This window comes from Typopeltis vanoorti, chromosome 13, assembly GCF_054136105.1.
Source record: "Typopeltis vanoorti isolate ZY-2024b chromosome 13, IOZ_Tvanoo_1.0, whole genome shotgun sequence".
In the NCBI taxonomy this organism is placed as follows: domain Eukaryota; kingdom Metazoa; phylum Arthropoda; class Arachnida; order Uropygi; family Thelyphonidae; genus Typopeltis; species Typopeltis vanoorti.
This window is the reverse complement of record NC_143561.1, coordinates 22,708,720-22,733,281: the sequence shown is the minus strand read 5'-3', so window position 1 is coordinate 22,733,281 and position 24,562 is coordinate 22,708,720. Positions and strand designations below refer to the sequence as shown.

The following is a 24,562-nucleotide window of genomic DNA, read 5'->3' as shown; positions in this document are numbered from 1 at the left end:
CAAGCAACACTTAGTCTTTATTCGAGTAGTAAGTCAACAATTAGAACTGAAGGAAGTACAGGAAGATAGTTTAATGTTAAATCTGGCACCATATCAATCCACCTATATCTTGATGGAATGATATGGTGTCTTCCTCTGGGTCTTTTTCAAGCCAACCTGGCAGAGAATACTTGTTTTGCTAATCTTTCCTCACCGATTCTGTTTAAGTGACCATACCACCTGAGTTAGCTCTGCTAACACATTCCTGGATGCTAACAACATCAAGTTCTTTCCTAATATCCTCATTTTTAATACGATATTGCCATCTGTTCATGCCCCTAATCTTTCTCAGGACTCTCATATCTGAGGTCTCTAGTCTTTGGTCAAGTGTTTTACTTCTGCCCCAGCTCTCAGATCCACAAGTTAAAATTGTTTTGAACACTGTCTTGTATACAGCTAATTTAATGTTTTGACTAATTTCTCTTTTATTCCATATAAATTTATTCAGTTGATTTCCTATCATACCACCTTTGTTGATTCTGTTGTCTATTTCCATATTTAATTTACCATCTTCACTAAAAATCGTGCCTAAGTAGCTGAAATGTTTTACTTGTTCTATAGGTTCTCCATTCAAAATACAGTTGATATTTTCAATGCTTCTACCTATTTTCATTGTCATATTATTGCTGACCTTCATACCATATATCTTCTTTCACTATGCCTTATCCCATGTTAAACAGGGTCAGCGCACCGATCTTTAACCTTCCTCTTTCAAGTTCTCCAGTCCAGGGCATCCTTTGGACTCCATCCTTTCTCCCTAAGATCCTCTGTCACCTTATCCCTCCACCTAAGCTTGGGCCTGCCTCTTTTCCTCCAACTCCATACACTCCACTCGTTTACCAACATACTCCTCACCCTTCCTCTCTACATGTCCAAACCACCTCAGCCTACCTTCTTGTATCTTCTTGCCAATTGGTCCCACCTTAACCATCCCTCTGATGTAGTCATTCCTTATCCTGTCCTTCTTTGTCACAGCACTCATCCATCTCAACATCCGCATCTCTGCTACCTCCATCTTCCTCTCCTGTGCCTTGGTTATGGGCCACATCTCCACACCATGGAGCATAGCCAGCCGCACCAACATCTTATACAGCTTTCCTTTCCTCTTATAACTCGCTCTCTTGTTGCACATGACCCCGCTCATCTTCCTCCATTTCATCCAACCGCATGTTATTCGGTGCTGTATTTCCTCATCCAAGTCACCATTCCTCTCGACAACCGACCCAAGGAACTTGAATTTCTTCCCTGAAATTAGCCTTTCACCCTGGAGTCATATGACCATATCCTCGTCACTCCCCGTTGACATATTCAGTCTTCACCCTGTTAATTCTCATGCCTCTCTCCTCCAATGCCTTTCTCCACTCTTCCAGGGTATTTTCAAGCTTCTCTCGGGATGATTCGCATAGAACAATGTCGTCGGCAAACAGCATGCTCCATGGTGCCTCCTTCTTGACATCCTCCACTAGTACATCCATGACCAAAGAGGTAGGGGCTCAGAAGTGTAGCCCTACGACAATGGGGAACCCTTCTGTCATGCCGACACTAGACCTGAGTTTCTGTTCCCTCATACATCTCCTTCACCAACCTCACGTACTTCTCCGACATCCCCTTCTTCATACACCTCCATACCTCCTGCCTGGCCACTCTGTCATATGCCTTTTCCAGGTCTATAAACACCATGTGCAGATCCACTTGCATCTCTCTATATTTCTCCATCAATCGCCTTAGAGCAAATATCGCATCTGTTGTCCCTCTTCCTGGCATAAATCCAAACTGCTCCTCACTAATTTTCGTTTCCTGCCGTATCCTTCCTTCAATTACTCTTTCCCATATCTTCAATGTGTGTGGCATCAGCTTGATAAATCCAAACTTCTCCTCACCAATTTTCGTTTCCTGCCGTATCCTTCCTTCAATTACTCTTTCCCATATCTTCAATGTGTGTGACATCAGCTTGATCCCTCTATAGTTGCCATAGTCTTGAACATCTCCTCTTCCTTTGTAGATTGGGACAAGAATACTTTTCCTCCATTCCTCTGGTATCTTTTCCTGTTGGGCTATTTTCCTCATCAGATCCCATAACATATCCATGCCCTCACTGCCCAAACTTTTCCACACTTCCCCAGGTATCTGGTCTGCTCCCACAGCCTTTCCATTCTTCATTTTTCTTAGTACCCAATTCACTTCCTCTCTACTTATGTCTTGCACAGGTCTCTCGTTTGCCTCTCAATCCTCACACCTCTCTCTCAGATTCTCCTTATTTAGTAGTTTACGGAAATATTCTTTCCATCTTCCTCTGATTTTGTCCACCTCTTGTAATACTACTCCTGAGGCATCCTTTATCTGCTTGACTGATGTTATGTCTTTCGAGGCCTTATCTCTGGCTTTCGCTATTCTCAACAACTGAGCTTCACCACCGTTTCTCTCCAGTTCTTCATAAACCTCATCAACTGCCCTTGCTTTTCGCCCTTGCCACAGCTCTCTTTGCATTTTTCTTCGCTAATCTATATGCTTCCTTGTCGGCTCCAGAGTTTCAGTCATGTCCCATTTTTTCTTTGCCTCTTTCTTTTCCTTGATCTCCAACTGCACCTCCTCATTCCACCACCATGCCTCCTTATCCTCAGGCGGCCCCTTTCCTGATGTTATACCAAGCACCACTTCTCCAATTTTTCTAATATTATGACTATTAATGTCCCACCATTCTTCCACATCCTCTGGTAACTTAATTTCTTTCAATACCTTTTCTTTAAACTTATTCCTTGGGCCTTCCTCTTCCAATTTCCACCACTTTATTCTCCTCTGTATCTGCCACCTCCATCTATTCTTCTTTTTCCCTTTTATATCACAGTCTACCACAACCAACCTGTGCTGTGCCGCTACACTTTCACCATTAATTACTTTACAGTTTTTCACCTCCTTCAGATGTTTCCTACGGCACATAATATAGTCAATCTGACTAATTCTATCCCTGCTCTTATAGGTTATCAGACGCCCAACTCTCTTCTTGAACCACATGTTAGCTATAGCCAAATCGAAGGCCACAGCATATTCTATGATTCTTTTACCTTCTTAAGTTCTTTCACCACTACTCCAACCTTCATGTACCCTTTCTTCACCGCTTTATCGCCTTCATACATGACCATTCAGATCTGCTCCGACGATCACTCTCTTACCATCAGGGATTCCCATTACTACTTGGTCAAGTTCTCGCCAGAATGTCTCTTTCTCCTCCTCATCACAACCTACTTGTGGGGCGTAGCCACACACTATAGTAGCCACACTTCCTCCCATCTCAAGCTTAACGCTCATAATCCGATCATTCTTCCGGCACACCTCGCAGACTCCACCCTTCAGCTCCTTATCGATGATAATTCCAACTCCGTTTCTTCCCTTCTCATTCACACCGCTATAAAACAGTTTATATCCCCTCTGCCAGCTCCTTTGCTTTACTGCCCTTCTACCTTGTCTCCTACACGCACAAGATCTTCAGTTTCCTTCTTCTCATCATGTCCATTATCTCTGTACTCTTCTCATTCATTGTACCCACATTCAGCGACCCGATTCTTACTTTACACACGCTCTTTCTGTTGGACTCACTCTTTAGCCAAACCCGTCCTTGGTTCAGTAGCCCTAGCCCACTTCTCACAGTCCTCGAGCGACAGAACTGCGCGTCGCTTACGGGGAACGCCCTAGCTACAGTCCTTTCTCTGTTATTCAACATTTCATCCTTGGTTTTGGCATGGTTTTTTTATGGCCGGATGCCCTTCCTGACGCCAACCCTCCCCATTTATCTGGGCTTGGTACTGGCACAGAGAAAACTGATTTGCCCTCCCCAGTGGCTGGGATACCTTCATATCATATATATTACAAATTATTCAATTTAGTCAGGAAATCTTGCAGAGTTCTAGCAGATTTAATTAGAAGTATAACATCATCCGCATAAAGCAAACAGTTGACAGTAACATCTCCAATTTTGATATCAGATTTAATCTCACTTTCCTTCATAATGTGATCCATATAGATAATGAATAACAGAGGGGGGGATAATGCACATCCTTGTCTGACACCAGATTTAACATTAAACCATCTTTCTGTACTTCCTTCGATTCTAACTACTGACTTACTACTCAAATAAAGACTAAGTGTTGCTTGATATAACCCCCCACTGACATCATATAACTGTAGCGTTTTGAGTAGCTTCTTTCTTGGTACCTTGTCATATGCTTTTTCCAGATCTACAAAACTTAAATAGATCTTTGTTATATTCCCACATGACTTCTCAACTATTTGTCGTAAGTGAAAATCTGATCCTGACAGTCTCTATTTGGCCTGAATCCAGCTTGTTCTTCAAGCTTCTCTCTCTCTCTTCCATAATTTTTCTTAACCGTTTCTCAAGTATACTGGCATAAATCTTACCAGGAACACTCAGTAGAGAAATACCACTGTAATTCTCAATTCAGTTTCATTTCCCTTTTTATATATGGGTACTATGAGATCTCTACTCCAATCATCTGGAATTCGACTCTCTGTCCAGGCCTTCTGAACTATGCTGTGCAGCCACTGTAATACTTTTATACCTCCATACTTGCACCTTTCTGGTCGAATATCATCTACTCCAGTTTCATTTCCACATTTCCGGCTTTTGGTTTTTTCTACTTTTCAAGTATGGACAGGTATTCCTGATTACATGCCAGGTTGGGTTTTCTTTTAACACTGTGCTGTAATCACTGCTTGTTTCATTTAGCAATTTTTTAAAGTAATTACTCCATACATCAAAGATATCTTTTTCTCCAGTTTTCATGTCACCTTTATCATCTCTAATTCCTTTTACAGCACTCTCTCCTCCATTTTTGAGCTTCTTTAACAACCCCCAGAATATCTTGCCACCTTCTTGATAATTATTTTCTATGTTCTTGCCAAAGTCCTCCCATGACTTTTGTTTAGCTAGTTTTACACAGTGTTTCGCTTTCTTACATTTGTCTCTGTATTCTCTAAGAGCAAAAGCTGACTTACTTGCCAGGAACTTTTGATGTGATTTCTTCTTTTCCTTCACAGCCTCTTTAACTTCCTGTGTGCACCAAAGAGTTCTGATTTTTCTATCCTTGCAGACAACCTCACTACATGCCTCTTTGGCTGAATCAATGTTTTCTTCAGAGCTTGCCAGTGAATCTCTAAGGTTTGATTCCTGTTCTCAAACTATTTCATTTTTTCTTGAATAATGTTTGTATATTTTAGTCTACAGTTCACATCTGAGAGCAGCTCAACTTTTTATTCGCTTTACAACTTTCTTATATGTTCTTCTTTTCAATTAGGTGGAAGATAAATTTCCCTGCCCAGCCTAATGTGGCTTGAAAAAGTTATGTGTTTGTTGTTCTCTGGAGCAGGATTTCTGCACTATGTAAAAAATAAAATAAAAATACAGTGTGTATGTGTGTATAGACATGTATACATATACGAGAGTGGTCTGAGGGGTTTTCAGACTAACAATGAAAAAACGAATTTATAATTCAAAATTATTTTTTTTCAACATAATCTCCCTTAAGACGAATACATTTATTCCAGTGATGCTCCAGTGCCATTATCTTGTCCCTGTAGTAGTTCTCAGTAAGATCTGCAAAATACCCCTCTACAGCTGCAATCACCTCTTGATTCAAAGAAAAGCGCTGACCAGCGAGAAGGATTTTTAGTCTTGAGAAGAGATAGAAGTCAGAGGAAGCCAAATTTGGGGAATAGGGTGGACGTTTCAGCAATTCATAGTGCAGATCCCTTAATTTTCCAATTGTCAAAACACCTTTGTGGAAAGGTGCATTGTCCTTATGAAAGATGATTTTTTTTTCTTCTGCAAACCGCCTGGTATTTTGTCACGAATTTTTTCGTCTAGTCTGGTTAAAAGATCAGAATAATATTCCCCCGGTTATTGTTTTACCCTTTTCAAGATAATTAATAAACAAAATGCCTTTAGCATCCCAAAACACCGATGCCTTGACCTTTCTTGCTGATGAAACGGACTTTGTCTTCTTTGACGCTGTACAACCAGCTTCTGGTGCGTAATGGTGAATCCAAGTCTCACCCATAGTAATAAATCGATGCACAAAATCAGTTTTATTCTTGTTAAAACGATCCAAGCACTGTTCAGAGAGTTTCATGTGAGTGCCTTTTTGATCTGTTGTGAGCAAGCACGGCACCCATCTTGCGCAAAGGTTTTTCATTTGCAATTCTTCATGCAAAATATATCCTACATTTTGAAATGCCTATAGTCTCAGCAATTTCACGAATTTTGACTCGCCGGTCATCCAATACCATATCGTGCACCTGATCAATGATTTCTGGTGTTGTAACACTTTTTGGACGTCCTTCACATGGATCATCTTCAAAGCTGATACGGCCACGTTTACAATCGGCAGTCCATTCCTTAATTGTCAAAAACGAAGGAGAAGAGTGCTCATAAACGTTATGAACTTCTAATGAATTTATTTTGGCCTTAAACCTTCTTTTACAAGAATTTTATAACCATATGATACTCAATTTTATCCATTTCAAGGATAAAAGACGACACTTTTGCTTCAGACAGCTGTATAAAACAAACTACTTGATAGAATGACTTGCAATTTCACATGGATGTTTATGACAGATGTATCAATTTAGAAAAAAAAAAATCTTCATGATAGTGTTGCCATCTATGGTCGAGGCTGAGGACTTTTCAAACCATCCTCATATATAAAATTAATAAAAAAAAAAAATAGAAAACAATCCTTAGCCCACCCATTGTGTAAAAAGTTTAAAACACCTTTCAGTGGGAGCTTCATAAAAAAGTATCTTAAGTCTTTTATGTAGAGGCATCTTTAAATTTTTAAATAAAGCTGTTAAATTCAATATACTATTCTTATAAATTGCAAAACCACTTGATGTTTTTCATTATTATGAAAAGTGTGTATAAAGCTACCTGTTTTCTCTACATCTGATATGTTCTTTCAGGTGAATTTCTCCTGAACATTGTCTGAGGTAACAGATACCACACATGCAGAAAAAATTAAAAATATCTGGTCTCTTAAGACATATGAAGTTGTTTGGTAACCTAATTAGCATGGAAACATTTGTCAGGTATGAAGACAACTTTAAGGTCATGCTGTTTCAATATATTAGCTATATTATTGGTTAAGTCTTTTGATGTATGGTAAAATAATGGAGGCTAAAGAAGCTAGGAACCTCACGTGAGAGTTAATTCAAGAAGAGAAAAACTAATCCTGGTGTGTGTGGGGGGGGAGAATACAGCATGGTGTTTATTTCTGGAAATGAAAGATGACTGCATTTTGGTGGCATTAAAATGTATCAGGTTATTCACCCTACTTTAGAATGGCAAGGTCAGTGTTTAAGGCACTAGTTTTTATTTATTTATTTATTTGCATGGAGTTTCCTCCCTTTTTCTCCCCCGTCCCTATTAGGGCAAGTTGAGCCCACCTCATGGGCGGGTTAAGTATTTATGGCTGTAGATCCATGTGTGTTCACGGGGCCGGTTTGCCTGCTTGTAGGATGAAAAACGCCAGATAAACTGGCGGAAAAACCCTACTGCCTGCACCCAAGACTGGCTAACTAGGCTATGGCTGAGGAAGATCCTCAAATTCCTCACGTCTTTGATGGGAATCGAACCTGAGACACTCCTTCCCAAGTCATATGGTTGCGAGCGCACAGCCACTAGACTAACTGCGTAGACAAGGGCACTAGTTAAAGAAGATCTTTAAGTGTGAATTACCTGAGCACTACAAGGTTTTGAAAATAAAAAGAGGAGTAGAGAGTACTGTCATCAGTCAGCAAAGCCAAAAATAGGAATGGACGTCCAAGAGAGAGAGAGAGAGAGGAAGGAGAACACTGATGTATAGGAGGAAGAGTGTAGGTGAAACTCAGACCCCCAAGTTGCACCAAAACTGGTTAAAAAATCTGATGAAAAGAAACCACTCGCAAAAAGAAAAAATAATACCATCAGATGGTATTAATTTTTCATCTTTAAAGTTGGTAGCTTGGAAAGAAGGCTACAATGTTGGACTTCATCTAATTTCTTGGAAATATCGAAAGAAGCCACTTGAGTTTCTCTGAATTTTTCTATGGCCTAAATCCAAAAGTAGGTGAGATTGGCTAGGAGATTCACTGTGGAGTACGAATGGCAGAATCATTATTGATGTTCATTAAATAATTGGCTGTTGACAACCTTTTTCTATTATTTTTGAGAGATTAAAGTCTGAGCAATAGGGCAATAATTTGATGGTTGACTTATCTTGCTTTTTAGGAACAGGCTAGATTAAAGCTTGTTTCCAAGCTGTAGAATAGATAACAGATGAGTATTACAGCTTGGATGCAAGTTCTGGAGCACAAGTTTTAAGGCTGGAGGATTAATATTAAAACCAGGACACTTATTGGTATCAAGCCCATTGAATATTTTTCTGACATCCTTCTGGTAAAATTACAGAAGAGGCATGCTGTGGATAGTTTGGAGAATAACAGGAGGAGATCTGCCTTGGTTGTCTATACAAAGAGTCTCAGGAAAAAAAAAAAACAGATGCCTTATCTTTAGGATATATACCATCAAGATGTGTGAGAGAGTTGTAAATATGGAAGGGCAGAAGTTGCATCCCACTCTCGGTCTTGACAAGATAACCAGAAGGTTTCAATGCCATTTGAGCATGAGGAAAGCCCTCTCCCTTACTATTTTTTTTTTTTTAAAGAGTCCATTCATGACAGGTTAGTCAATCTATAGTACATTAGTACTGTGGTTGGATGATAAGGTACTTATTCACATTTGGAGGGTAAAAAGGAGTGTAATGTGTTGTCATTAACAAAACTGTGTAATAGATTGGCAGCCAGCTGGAGTAGATCATTTATGTATAGAAGGAAGAGAGTGGATGAGAGACCAGAGCCTTATGGGACCCCAGCATTAGTTGTATAGATAGAAGATAAGAAGCCATCCACCATCACTCAAAGTGAGCATCCAGCCAGAAAGCTGGCTACCCAATTTCAGAAGTCAGGCAGCAGACCGAATGATGAGAGTTTTCCTAATAGGCCTTTGTGCCAAATTGTCAAAAGCCTTGGAGATATCAAGAGCCAAACCTTTCTAAGGTGTTTTTCCAGAGATGGGTGATGTAGGGTTAGTAGCTCCCCTGTTATTCAACAGTGATGGAATCCATACTGTCATGTCATATCCCCACATACCCTCGAGGATACAGAGGTCTGACATGCGTCAGTTTACAAGCCGAAGTTAACCCTGTGAAAATGGCCAGTCCTCAGCAGAGTGCCAACACCATCGAATAATTGGATCCCTTCCAACTACTAACCGCGCTCAGACTTGCTTAACTTTTTGTGTGAGTCATCAGTAGCAGAGACTCTACCAATCGATCAACCTTTGCTGGCGATGGAATCCATACTATTGGTCATTTATTAGACGAGTCTTCAAGGTAGTGTAGGAGTCAGCCACTGCTGGTTCTTTCCATTACTTTAGAAAGAACTGAGGTGAGAGAAATTGGATGGTAGTTTGAAGGTAAGAATTTGTCACCCTTTTTAGGAATAGGTTGTTGGGCACATTTACAGACTGCAGGACAGATACCTGTGAAATAAGAAAGTGTAAACAGGCATAGTGTGAGAGTCAATTTTGGAGCACAGACCTTTAGAACAATTGGAGAAATGTCATCAGGGCCTGGAGATTTTTTGGTATCCAATTTGAGCAAAACTTTTCTGAAACATGGCAATGAGTGTTTGGAATGGTTGGGGGACATTTACTGTTATCAACTATGCAAGAATTGGAGCAGTAGGAAGCTAGGAGGTTGGCTTCTTCTATGAGTGATGATGCAATAGTGACATCTAGGTGTAACTGTGGTGGAAGTAGTGTTGAGTAAAATATATTGTAGTATGCCTGACTTCTTTTGTACAGTCTTGGGAACAAGTGAACAAGGCTTATATTGGATGAGAATTTAGGATAGAGCAGGGAATAAATGTTTCCATGTCAATGAGTATTATTTCAGTGATTCTTTCTGTACATAGGTTTGGTTCAGGTGATCGGAAACAGTAATCTGACCAAGAAAAATGAGGAGTAGAAGTTGCGAAGACCACTTAGCTTTCTGATAATGCCATACAACATGTTCATGTGAGCGTTTGTGTGTGTGTGTGTTGCTCCATGGGGGGGGGGGGGAGAAGATCTGCACTACATTGTGGTCTGAGCTGACTAGAGGGCAGACAACGTTCACAGCATAATTAGGTGGATAAGTGGTGAGGAAGAGGTCATGTGGACAATTTGTTTGCAAAAGTCTTGGCCTCTCTACCTGCTTGATCAGCGCAGTGGGAAGCAGGCAGCCAGCTAGTATTGTGGACACTGAAGTCTCCGAGGAAGATGACTTCACTGTTTGGAGAATTGAATTGGAGAAAATAACATTAAAGAAAAGGTGATTGAATATTTCAGGGTGGTTGTTGGCATTAGAAAGTGGCAGAAACGGCATATGAATTTGGTAGAATGGGGTAGGGTGATTTTCAGCCAAAGGAGGTCAAAATTGGGAGATTCTAGATTGGATACTCTCTGGCATGGTATAATCAGAGCAAACTTTGCGCATATCCCACCACCTCTCTGAGGTGAAAGGAGTGTGTATAGTTGGGAAAGCAGAGATGGGTAGTGGTTGAGATCTGAGTTTCTGTCAGGAAGAGTGGGTGAGGGTTTTGCAGACTGAAGGTGGATTGAACATTGTCAAGGTTAGAACTAAGGCCACGTATATTTGTAAAATCTATCAAGGAGGTTCTGTGAAGTTTGTTTTTGACCACATGGGCCCCACAGTGGTCAAACCACTGTGGGGCCCATGTGGATCAGAAATCCTGATCCCCAGTGCTGGGGATCAGGATTTCACACTAGTTGTTTACATAGTTTGATTTTCCTTATTAGTATCCCTACTTTGTAATTGATTGTCCATGTTTCTTCTCCACCTTGATGTTTCTCTTCGTTCTTTTCTTAATTGCTGCCTTTTTTTCACATTGTCCATAGATCAGATTTGGCCGGGGCTCATACACGTGATGCAGGGCTAGTGCTTTCCAAATTGTTTATGGCCAATATGAAATACTGGCTTGTCATGATATCACAGGTCACTTTAATTAAGCATTGGAAGTTTGTTCCATCTGTGTGATAGTGACCCTGATGATTTTCTTGGGCTCAAAATTGCATTGTTCAGCTAGCCTGCAAATGTCATTTAGATTTGTGTCAGTTTCCAAATGGAATTTTAGGATGATGGTATTGTAATTCTTATTTTCTGCCTCGACTGTGTCTTGAACTGATGAAGCAATGAGATCACAAAACTTGCTGGTGTTGTCTGTGGTAGGCATGTTATGTTCGAGATACTGATCATGATTGCTTCAAGCTCCCCCCCCCCGATTAAATTAAATCACACAATTTAATTTAACTACTATATATTATCATGTATAATGTGAACTAGAAATTTTGTTTGAAAACTAGCCCTAAAATGCCATGTCCACATATAATGCGATCTGTTAATCTTGTTCCATAACATTATAAATAATACAATATGAATTAACAAAAGAAATATTTATTTTAAAACAAAATGTCAAAATCCTTTAAATTCTTCTTCATCTTTTGAGTCATCAAACATTTCATTTATAAATTCATCTGTAGGGATTGCGTAAACAGTGTAGCAGTTGTCGTTTGTGCGTTATCCTCGCTTTCGTATATGACGTGATCTTCGGATCCATCCATTGAATTATTTATTCCACATTTAAGAAATAAGCGTTGAATCATTTCGGATGGTATCGAATCCCATGCTTCTTTAACCCAGCTGGTGACTAAGGTGATCTCAGGCTTCTGAAATTTCCCACCCTTTGTCATCTTCACCAAGCCAGATGACATCCATTCTCTCCATTTTTCATGTAACTGATCTTTAAACGGCTTATTCAAGCTGACATCAAGCGGCTGCAAAACGGAAGTTAGACCACCTAGTATGACTGCTAGGTCTGTACGTAGCTCACGTGCTTTCTCTTTGCTTGCCTCCATTAAATGCACCTGGAACATACCCCAGACTAGTATGTTCCATACTTGATCCAGCCACAATTGTACACCTTCTTCATCCATCCAACCTTTCTGATTGGCACGAACAATTACACCTGGTGGAAATTTCCTATGCTTTGGAATTTTCTTCCTTTTAAATATCACTGTCTGCTTTAATTTGGTACCGTCTGCCATGCATGCTAGAAAACGGTAAAATGCGTTTTTTCATATCCCATTGTTTTTAAGAAGACACCCTTTTCACCAACTGAGTTTACTGTTCGATTCCCAGGCATATCAAAGTACATGGGCGTCTCATCCATATTGCCAATTTGGGAAAGTTCATATCCGTAACACTTCCGTAATTTTATGATAAATTTATGGAAGGACTGCACTTTTTCTTCAAGCTGCTGTGGTAACTTCTGCACAATTTTTGTTCGGTGTCGTACTGTTAACGCTTTGCATTCCATAAATCTGTTGCACCACCAGGCGAAGCAAGAAAAGAATGAAATACCTGGTGTGTCCTTGAATTTACCATTCTTGAGTTGTAGAGCTCGAAAACGAATTGCATTTCTTGTTACTATAATGCCATCTTGTCGTTGCATCAAAATCCATTCATTTAGCTCTTCTTCGAGTTCTGGAAAGGATGCTACATCTCCACGATGGGCACGTTTCGTTTTGGGGATTTTTCCAAGACTGTCTTTTTGCTTAGCCAAAGTCTAATATTACTCTCTGCTACACCAAATTCTCTCATAGCAACACTGTTATTATGTTCTTCTGCAAACTGCACGACATGCAATTTAAATCCTGCTTCAAAAGATGAACGTTTATATTTATGTTGGCTCATTTTCAGGCTAGGTTTATTTAACGAATAATATTTAAAAGGAACTGTGGTTAAACGGATATACCTAACTGTGCTCTATCATTCAACAACCGAGTGCGCATCGTATCTGCACATAAAGCTAGCAATGTAAATAGCTTCATGCGCAGATACGATGCACACTCGGTCACCGAATGCGAGTAGGTCAAGTAGATTTGGTTGCATAGGCATTACGTAGTATATATTGTATGCAAGTCTAATAAGATGTTATATTTTTTTAGGATCTGCATATAATGCGAACCCCTAACTTTAAGTAGCATTTTTTACCATAAATTTTTCTCATTATACGCAATAACATACGGTAATTAAATTGTGAATTGTGGATTGAGACAGTTTTGGATAAAGATCAAGGTATTAGAAGCATAAGGTATTTAGAATTTTTAATTTTTGTGAAACATGAATGTGGATAGTGTAAACTCTGCCTCTACTAGTACTGCCATGATGGGTGACAGGGAATTTTTCAGAATGATTAACCCTCACCTTATCATCCCACATTCTCTGGGGGACGACAATGATGACGTTTTATAATTTTTTAAATTTCGTTGAAGAATTAAGGAATTTAGGAAACTGGTCGGACTTTCAACTTCTGATTCTGCTGCGGAATAAACTGGTTGGAAGGGCCAAGAACTTTTTGCATTTGTCTCCTATTCTCCTAGACATATTATAATACACTAAGTTCAAGGACACCCTGATTTCCCAGTTTTCCAAAGTACAAAATGTGAATCCTAACTTATGGAAACTACAAAAATGCACTCAGGAAAGGAAGGAGACTGTCTCAGACTTTTACAATCAGTTATTAAACCTGGCAAATAGTCTGAGCATCTCCAAGGAAGAAAAACCCCATCTTGACTGGGCTGTATTCCAACAATTCAGGTTAGCAATAAGAGAAGAGCTTAGGGAGACTGCATAAAAGAAAAGGATTAGGAATCTAAAAGAGTGCTACCATGCAGTAGAGGAAAGAGAGGAGAGGCTAGGGACCTCCATCCTGCCTCTAATACCTGTCAAGTGCATGCTATAAAGAAGGAGAATGATTCTAACTGTGAAGGTAACTGAGAAGGACCCAGATAATTCAAAAGGAAAGTCCAATAAACAACAAAAGGATAAAAATGAGAACTGAGATAATGCACTTAAACATTAACGAAACAGAGGACGAAAAGCTAACCATCCCAAAGTTAGTAGATTCTGCTGACATGGGAGAATTGCGTTCACTAATTAAATAGGACGTGGAAAGACTATATCACCCTATGATTGAATGGCTTGACTCAGTTATAAAACAACTGAAAGAACTCAAGGCTAAAGACTCCAAGGACACATACTTATGTCAGGGACGAGAGAATACTGGGGGAAAGAGCAGAAGAGAGCCCCCACCAGTGTTATGTTTGTAACAGATATGGGCATATTGCTTGGAACTGATTCAGAAATAGGAGACTCTCCACTAGAGATATGCAGTATGAGTCTAATGTGTTTACTCGCTGCTATCCTGTAAACAGACCAAGGAGAGTAAGGAAGGGAATCAGAGATGTACCTACGAAATCCATGACAATAATTTGAGGTGAAATTAAAGGGATACATTGTAATGTTCTGTTGGACACCGGTTCCCAGGTATCTGTAATGACCAGGACATTTTTCGAAAGAATAAGCTCCTGTGTTTCAAATTGTGTGACTAAGCTAAGGAGACCAATCATATTGACATCATCATCAAATTCCTGACATGTACCCTCAAGGGGTATACAAGATATGATAGTACTACATGAAAAATTTACATCATTACTAACTTCCTAACTACAATTTTTCTCCAAATCAGTCTGTTACTTGTCAAGACTCCAACATTATCAGATCTTATATTTCTATCGTCTAAGGCACTTTATACCGTATCAATCCACCTATATCTTAGTCTTCCTCTGGGTCATTTTCCTGCCAACCTGGCAGAGAACACTTGTTTTGCTAATCTTTCCTCGCCCATTCTGTTTAAGTGACCATACCACCTGAGATTAGCTCTGCTAACGCATTCCTGGATGCTGACAATGTCAAGTTCTTTCCTAATATCCTCATTTTTAATATGATATTGCCATTGATGCCATCTGTTCATGCCTCTAATCTTTCTCAGGACTCTCATATCTGCGGTTTCTAGTCTTTGGTCAAGTGTTTTACTTCTGACCCAGCTCTCAGATCCATAATTTAAAACTGGTTTGAACACTGTCTTGTATACAGCTAATTTAGTGTTCCGATTAATTTCTCTCTTATTCCATATGAATTTATTCAATTGACTGCCTACCATACCAGCTTTGTTGATTCTGTTGTCTATTTCCATATTTAATTTACCATCTTCAGTAAAAATCGTGCCTAAGTAGCTGAAATGTTTTACTTGTTCCACAGGTTCCCCATTCACAACACAGTTGACATTTTCAACAATTCTACCTATTTTCATTGTCTTTTTAATGCTAACCTTTATACCATATCTATTACAACAGTTATTCAATTTAGTCAGGGAATCTTGCAAACTTGTAGCGGATTTATTTAGAAGTATAACATCGTCCGCATAAAGCAAAGAGCTGACATTAACATCTCCAATTCTGATATCATGTTTAATACCACTTTCCTTCATAATGTGATCCATATAGATAATGAATAACAGAGGGGATAATGTACATCCTTGTCTCACACCAGATTTAACATTAAACCATCTTCCTGTACTTCCTTCAATTCTAACTGCTGACTTACAACTCAAATAAAGACAAAGTATTGCTTAATTTAATATAATGCTTTAATAAAATTTTTTAATATAATGCCCCATTGACACCATATAATTGTAGTGTATTGAATAGCTTCTCTCTTGGCACCTTGTCATATGCCTTTTCCAGATCGAGAAAACTTAAATACAGATCTTTATTCCCATGCTTTTTCAACTGTTTGTCGTAAAATGAAGATCTGATCCTGACAGCCTCTATTTGGCCTGAATCCAGCATGTTCTCCACCAAGCTTTTCTTGCACAATTGTTCTCAACCGTTTCTCAAGTATACTTGCATAGATCTTGCCAGGAACACTCAGTAGGGAAATACCTCTGTAATTCTCACATTCAGTTTTATTTCCTTTTTTATATGTGGGTACTATTAGTGCTCTACTCTAATCATTGGGAATTCGTCCCTCTGTCCAGGCTTTCTGAACTATGCAGTGCAGCCACTGTAAGACTTTTATACCACCATACTTCAGCATTTCTGGTCGAATATCATCTACTCCTGCTGCCTTTCCACATTTCAAGCCTCTGATGGTTTTTTCTACTTCAAGTATGGATATGTATTCCTGACTGCATGCCTGGTCAGTGTTTTTTACCACTGTGCTGTCATCACTGCTTGTTTCATTTAGCAGTTTTTCAAAGGAATTACTCCATACTTCAAGGATATCTTTTTCTCCTGTTTTCATGTCACCTTTATCATCTCTAACTCCTTTTACAGCACTCTTTCCTCCATTCCTAAGCTTCTTCAACAACCTCCAGAATATTTTGCCACATTCTTGATATTTATTTTCTATATTCTTGCCAAAGTCCTCCCATGACTTTTGTTTAGCTTTACACAGTGTTTAGCATTCTTGCATTTGTCTCTATATTCTCTAAGAGCAAAAGCTGACTTATTTGCCAAGAAACTTTGATATGCTTTCTTCTTTTCCTTCACTGCCTCTTTAACTTCTTGTGTCCACCATGGAGTTTCGATTTTTCAATCCTCGCAGACAACCTCACCACATGCCTCTCTAGTGAATCAATCAGGGTTTTCTTCGAAGCTTGCCACTGAATCTCCAAGGTTTGGTTCCTGTTCTCAAACGCTTTCATTTTTTCTTCAATAATCTTTGTATATTTTAGTCTACAGTTCACATCTGAGAGCTGCTCAACTTTTATTCGCTTTAAAACTTTCTTACATGTTATTCTTTTCAATATGAAATTCAATTTTATCCTGCTCAAGACTAAATAGTGATCGCTTCCAATTTCAAATCCTTTGTACACTCTGGTGTCCTGCACGAGGGAGAAAACATCACTATCAACAATAACATAGTCAATGAGACTTTTCTTATTCCTAGCCTCTTCTCTCCATGTGAATTTGTGCACATTTTTATGTTGGAACATGGTGTTAGTGATAACCAGTCCATGTTCTGAGCAGAAATCCAACAGATATTTGCCATTATTATTAGCTTTGCTCTTTTCTCCAAATTTTCCCAAAATATTTTTGTATGTCTCACAATCATTTCCTACTCTGCTATTTATATCCCAAAGAAGGACCAACTTTTCCTTTTTCATTGTGTTAGTTGCTTTTTCTAAAGCATCAAAAAATTCCTCCACTTCTACCTTAGCAGAACCTTCTGTGGGACCATAGGCACAAATAAGTCTCATTGTCCAATTCCCCATTCTGATATTTGCCCACATCACTGTACTTGAGACTGCCTGCCATTCAAGAAGATTAGCCTCATATTTTGTGTTGAATACTATGGCTACTCCTTCTTTTCCTTATATCACATTGATAGGAATTTCAAATCCCACAATGTATGCTCCAAGGAAGATGAGAATCAGTATGAGGTTGCCCGATTTTGGCCTGAGTGTCTCATAAGATTTATTGATTCTCCCAGGGACGTCTCGCCCAAGCATTGAGGTAATATTAGGTACTAATTTCTTAGAAAGATACAAATTCTCATGCAATTTTAGCACCAAAGCGGTTTCCCTGATGGGAATTAGACAGTCGTGTAGAAGGCGCAACACACAGAAAGTGCAGATAAGAAAAACCAATAATAGAAGGGAAAAAGTGAACAACAGCAATAGTAGAAGTGATAAACAAGCAAAAGAAAGAGGAGATGTGTCACATTGACCAGACTAGCCCTGTATCCGATTCGTCGGTAGAAGTTCACCATGACGAAGTATTAAATGGAGAGTACTTAATCTTGAGTGTCAAAGTAGCAGACAGTCTACAGGAAGAGAGAAAACCAGTTAAGGAAGACAATGATAACGAATTTGAGGTAAATACAATTGAGAAAGAAGAAAGAATCAAGAACAAATATCCTCATCGTCAAGTTTGTGAAAAGCCACATGCTTTTACGACACACAGGAGAAATCGTGTATGGAGAAATTATTATAGTAATGGAAGGAGGGAAGACAACATAATACTTAATGAAAGTGAAAGACACAGGGTGAGATTGAAAGTGAACAACTGGTTTTTTCCAAGAAAGAGTGGGCCATTGTAAAATTTGATGCAGTGAAATTTTTTTTTAAATTTCTGACATCGATTTTACAGAGATCACAAATTATGTGAAAGGATTAAAACTGTACATTACTGTATATTAACAGTGAATTTAATAAAACAATGAGCAATCCACTCCTGCCCCTGTACTAGACTCTTATAAATCCACCTAGTCTTCGCCTAAAATCTAGAAAGCCTCTCTGGGCCATGAACGAACTCTCTTCAGCTGCCCTGCCATCAACACCTGACATGTGGAGAGAATACTGGTCCAACAATCTCCCAACAAACGGCATCCTAGTAGAAGATCCCTGTGCTCTGCAACCTGGTTTTTCTCTTCCTACAAAAATTTGGTCATCAATCAACAGGATCAGAACTAATCAGGGCAGATGTGGCTACTTACTACATAAATGGGACTGTTGGACAACCCTTATTGTGATTGTTTTCCCGTGGCTCAGACATTACTCATATTGTGAACTATTGTCCAAGGCACCAATTGCATGGTGGTCGCCTACAGGACATCCACAAGGTGGCAGATGAGGCCTTGGATTGGCCTTCCAGTCTGGACATTGACCTGTAGTTGGTATGGTGGTGGTGGTGGTTATGGAGGAAATAGAAGATCAGGGTCCCATTCACCACGAAGACGTTATTCTCGTAGCCACTCTCTACGTCCTCGTCGAAGTATCAGCAGAACTCCTCCTCATGCTAGAAGATGATGATGCAAAGTGAAATGGGTTCTCTCTAATAGATCAAGATTTTCACACGTCACAACTGCTCTCTAATAAAACCTCGGATACAGCTACATTTGTGTTATGATGTGTTGAGAGAACATGCAGTCTTGTCATATTTGGTGCAGTAAGATGATAATTTTCCCTGACTCGATTATAACAAATTACTTTTGCTTTTTTTAAAAAAAGGAAGACTTGGAATGCAGTTCATGCCTTTTATGTAATGAACTTTTCCATGTTAAGATTTTCATCATTTGTTTCTGGAGATTGTGATTATACATTTCACTTGCCAGTTCACAAAGCCATAGGCGTAAATAAATAACCTCATCAAAGTTCAATAATGAACTCAGTACAGTGGATTTAGGTAACTGATATAGGTTTTTCTTAATTCTAGTTATGCTATTATTAAATCTATTATCGTACAGATTTACTGATCCCTTCATCAATAAATCTGCCATTAATAATAAGTTGCTCTAACTTGCTAAATTATTATGTGGGTATCTTCACAAAGTCAAAAGACTCATTGTGGGAGAACCACACTAACCAATATTCACACAAATGCCTATCATTCCTCTTGCTAAACTTGTTTGCCTTTCAGGCACTCAAAACTCCCTCTAGCAATCCATTTCACTTATTCACTACTCTCCAAGCATAGAACACCGTCTGCATATCTTTACTAACTACACTTTTACACAACTTTCAGGGGGTGATCCCTTATTCTCTCCCTACTCTTCATATATTGAAACATTTCTTTTGTGTAAATCTTACAGAATCCCTTTAGTAACTTATACGTTTCTATCATGTCTCCTCTTCATTGCCTCTCAACTAAACTGTCCAACCCACATAACTTCAATCTATCCTCACACGAAGCATTCAACAGACCTATCACCAGCTTGGTCACTAGTCTCTGAATTCTCTCCACTTTCCAATCTCATCTCCAAGAAACCCAGGTGATGAAATCTGTGCGCAAGTAGTCAAGATGTGGCCAAATCATAGCCTTTATAAAGAAAGATAATTCCTATCTTTGCTTATCAATGTGTTCTTCAACATCCACTTTGAGATATTTGGACAACTCTTGCAAGCTGTCCCCAGTTTGCTAGCCTCATCAATTTCCTGTTATCCAGAACTATCAATATGATAACAGCATGCAATCTTTTCATCTTGAAGTGCATAACCTTACATTTTACAACATTCAATTGACAACCATTGTCCTTTGCTCACACTGCCTATTTATTTAAATCATCCTGCAGAATATCCACATTACCATTATTAACAATTGTAATTCTCAGTTTTGCACCAGTAAACAACTGAATATCCTCCCATTAAATCTTCTGCTATATCATTAATATACAAATTAAAGAGTAGCAGAACTGGGGCACTCGACTATTCACAACCTTATTCACCTTGATTCTACTCCACCACACACTACCCTCTGATGTCTGTCAGTCCCCTCCCCCCATTCAGTGCCACCAGTCTTATATCCATTCCCCATTTGCTCCAACTTATATAATAGTTCTTGTCAAATGCCTTTGCAAAGTCCAGTATTATCATGTAACCATTTTCTTTATCCAATTCTGTTGTCACTTTATATGAAATGTGAATAAATTACAAAGGCAGGCCTTACCTTTCACAAAGCTGTACTGTCCTTATGGAGTATCATTAATATCCACCCATCCCTGAATTTTACCATCAACCAATTTTTCCAAGACTTTAACTGCCACTCCAGAGATACCAATTGGTATGTAATTTGCTACCTGTCTTGGAGCCACCTTTATGTAATGGATCTATCTTACCCTCTTTCCACTTTCTTGGAACCTTGCCATAGTTGAGACTTAGATTAAACAACTTTGTCAGAGGCACTAACAGTTCTCTTGGATATTCTCGTATGTGCACGTTTTGTCCAGTCCCATTCTGTATTTACACTGATACGAGTATTCTTCAACATGGTGAGTACTTCTAGTTTGTCTACGTCAATTCTCTATGTCAACATCATTAACTGCAAAGTCTCCACCTGGATGATACATCCTTGAAAAGTGATCACTTAGCAACTCAGCTATTTCTTTTGCTTCTGTCACTTTCCTACTATCAGCACTGAATAAAGTTACTTTTCCATAATCACTCTTTCTCTTACTTGCTACATAGCAAAAAAAAAAAAAACTGTTTTGGATTTACTTTGACCTGCTTAGATAATTTTCTCTCAATCTTATTTAGCCTTCCTTACCATACTAGTTACCGTTCTTGCCTGAACTTTGTATTGCTCATGATTATGCTGATCCCATTTTTGTTTATATTCCTTCCACTATTATGCCTTTTTTTTTTTTTTTTTTTGCAGTTCTAACTTCATATTTCTACTGATCCACTTAATTCATACTTGTTTATCCTTCTGACCCTGGGTATGTAAGTCTGATGCTACCTTTCTCAAATAATCCCTGATGACTTCACATGCGCTATTGATGTTTATTCCTTGTAGTTTCTTATGCCATTCCAAACTGTCACTTAAGTTTGTCATAATTGCCAGTTTTGTAGTTCCACTTGACAGAGAACTCCACATATCAAGCAACTTCCCAAACAAGATTGCATGGTCACTTTCCCTGATTGGAGATAAAGTTGCTAATGTAGTTACAGATAGTTCTGTTACCAGATACAATACTCAAATCCCTGGTCCCCTCCAGAATGTAAGAGATATTGCATTCTGGAGGGGAATGCAATATCTCTTACATTCTGTAAGAGATATTGCATTCCCTTATGCAATATCTCTTACAGAATATTGCATAAGGGAATGCAATATTCTGTAAGAGATATTGCGAATATAGAATATCAGGTAATTATTCCTTATTAACTATATAAATTCTATTTCCATCTTACCACGTGTCCTTTCGTCCTTCCAATCTATATCCCCATAGTTGAAGTCTCCCATGATAATTGTTTAGCCTGCACTTATTGTGTTAATCTGCTGATGCATATAATCTTCATCTTGGTCTGGACCCCCAGGTCTATAGTAACAACCAATTGGACTAGCTCACACCAGACAGCTTCAAATGTCTCTCAGATCTATAATCCTCTGTAATTTCTATTCCTGCCCTATCCCCTGTATCTTCTCTGAAAATGCAATATCTCTTACATTCTAAACCTGTAATTACATCACTGTATTAACCAGATCTCACTGATATACTGATAATTTTTGGTCAAGTCGAGCTAACCAATGCCAAAAAACTCTCTCCTTCATTTCTGATACTTCTGGCATTCGTGTACAGATTTCAACATTCCTTTGGGCCCACAGTTACCAGCACATTCAGATTTCAAACCTGGGATACTGCACTCAGCTGTTCGCAATCATTTCTCCACTCAAGCTCATTTTTTACAGGTGTGGTCAGACACATGCTTGATTGCACCCTTCTTCCCATGTACATCTCTAGTTTCCCTGATTTTCCACTTCCACACTGAACACTTTCTCCCAACATCTGACTCCAAAACCATTCAAATGCAGTCCACAGGGCATATACAGGTCTTTTCATCCATCAAAATTTGCTCCACATCTATCTATAAACTGTACAATCTTATCATTATCACTCATGACCTTTCTTCTCAATTCTGTCCTAACATACCAAGACAGCAGACTAATAATCTTTACTTTCTGATTCTTCATTTTCTGTTTTTTTTCACAACGCTTTCATATTCTCTCTCACCGCACATTTATCAAATCGTATTTATCAAGTTGCATATTTATCACTTATCAAATCATCTGCCAAAACAATCAATTCTTTCACTTCTCTTTTCTGCAAACTAATAGCTTCAAATAACATCCTTGATCTTTGCAAATGAGAAATGCTTTTTTCACTTTTTCATTAAATACACCTCTTATTAAATCCTCATACAATACTTTCTCTTTATTCCCAGTTTCTTGCACTTTCTACTTTTACCCTTTCACTTTTTCTTTCATTCTCCTTTCTGCTATACCACATGCTAACAATTTCTCCATGACTAAACATACACACATAACCACAGTAATAAGATTTTTTTAATAAGTAAATATTTCGTCCTAAATATCATCGGACATCTTCAGTACAGTTAATTCAAACAATACTAGGAATTAACAGTTATGGTGCATGCTTACAATGGAATCCCTCTATGCATGTAGTAGCGTGTTATAGAAATAAATTAAAATATATCTGGAAAAAAAAATGATTACATTAATATGAGATAACGTATAAAATTATGTTACACAATTTAGGATGATAATTTCCCAGACTTGAGGGATAGTAAGAACATCATTACGGTTCAAATTAGGTCCATGACGTAGGACTTCAGCACTTATTTTATATAAATGTTCATGTTTATATGAAGATCAATGTAGAAGTTTGGTTTTTTTGTATGGATCCTATGGTTTTGGTTTCCAATTCCGTGTTGTACAAGGCCAGATTTCTGCAGTTTGATGAGATGGGCGTTTGTTGATGGATCTGCCTGCCTGTCCATAGTAGGACAATTTACAGGAGCATGGGACCTCATACATCCCCAGGTAGCATAAGAGGTGAAAGTTTGTCTTTAGGAGAAGGTAACCAATTGTGGATTTTGTTGAATGGTTTGTAGGTAGCAGCCAGTTTATATTTCTTCAAGATTTTTGAAAGACGTTCGGAGATGCCTTTGACATATGGTATGGGAATCCTACGAGTTTGTTCTTGTCTAAGTTGATGTGCAGGGAAGTGACTGATGATTTTTTGCACTGTATCCATTTTGTATGGTGGTATTTTTGATTATTTCCAATTCTTGGTTTAAAGACCCTTTGGAGGATCAGAATCTGTGTGCTCTAGTTACTAATGATTTAATGATGCCAAATTTCTGAGAGGAATGGCGAGCAGAAGAATTGTGAATGTAGCATCCTGCAAAAGTCAGCTTTTGATAAACAGAGGTGGAGATGGAACAGTCTTCTTTCCTTTTGATTTGTACATCCAGGAAGGAGATAACTTGTGGAGATTCTTTTTCAAGCGTGAATTTGATGCGTGATGAAGAAAGTTGATTTTATTTAGGAAAAAGTGTAGTTCCTGTTCAGAATGATCCCAGACGGCATCAACGTATCGTAACCAGATTTTTGGTTTAGGATTAAACATGAAAATTTTTTCTTCAGGTGTTCTAGTAAGAGATTGGTTAGGTTTGGTAATAAGGGAGACCCCATTGCTGTTCCTTCCTCTTGCTTGTAAATTTTCTCTTTCCAGGTGAAGTATCCAGATGTAATAACAAATTTGAATAATTCAACAATGTCGGATGGGAATTTCTGAGTTAGTGAGTCTATTGTTTCTTTATTGGGCGTGTTAGTGAAGAGGAAGACAATGTCGAAGCTAATTAGCATGTCAGTTTCCAACAGTTGAATGTCTTATTTTTGTATGAAACTCTGTGGAATTTTTAATTGATGATGCTGAGTGGCCTATGAAAGGATGGAGAAGGTTAGATAAATATCCTGATAATTTGTAAGTCGGGCTGCCAATAGAATCCACGACAGGTCTGAGTGGAAAGTTATTCTTGTGGAGTTTAGGTAGACCTTATATTCTAGGAGACCTGCCATGGTATGTCCTGAGTTTTTTTTTACTGTTCTTCTTGATCTAAGGAAATGGTTTCATCCAGTAGCTTGTTCAGTTTCTTGAGCTGTCTTTTTGTAGGATCATAATCAAGTTGGGCGTATGTATTATGATCT

The 24,562-nt window shown here is 38.6% G+C and overlaps 1 protein-coding gene across 5 annotated transcripts in view; it reads right to left on the bottom strand.

Annotated features, from left to right (window-relative positions):
- Positions 1-24,562, bottom strand: part of LOC150099987 (uncharacterized) — a 167,144-nt gene that overhangs the window by 21,609 nt on the left and 120,973 nt on the right. The gene's annotated exons all lie outside the window — the stretch shown is intronic.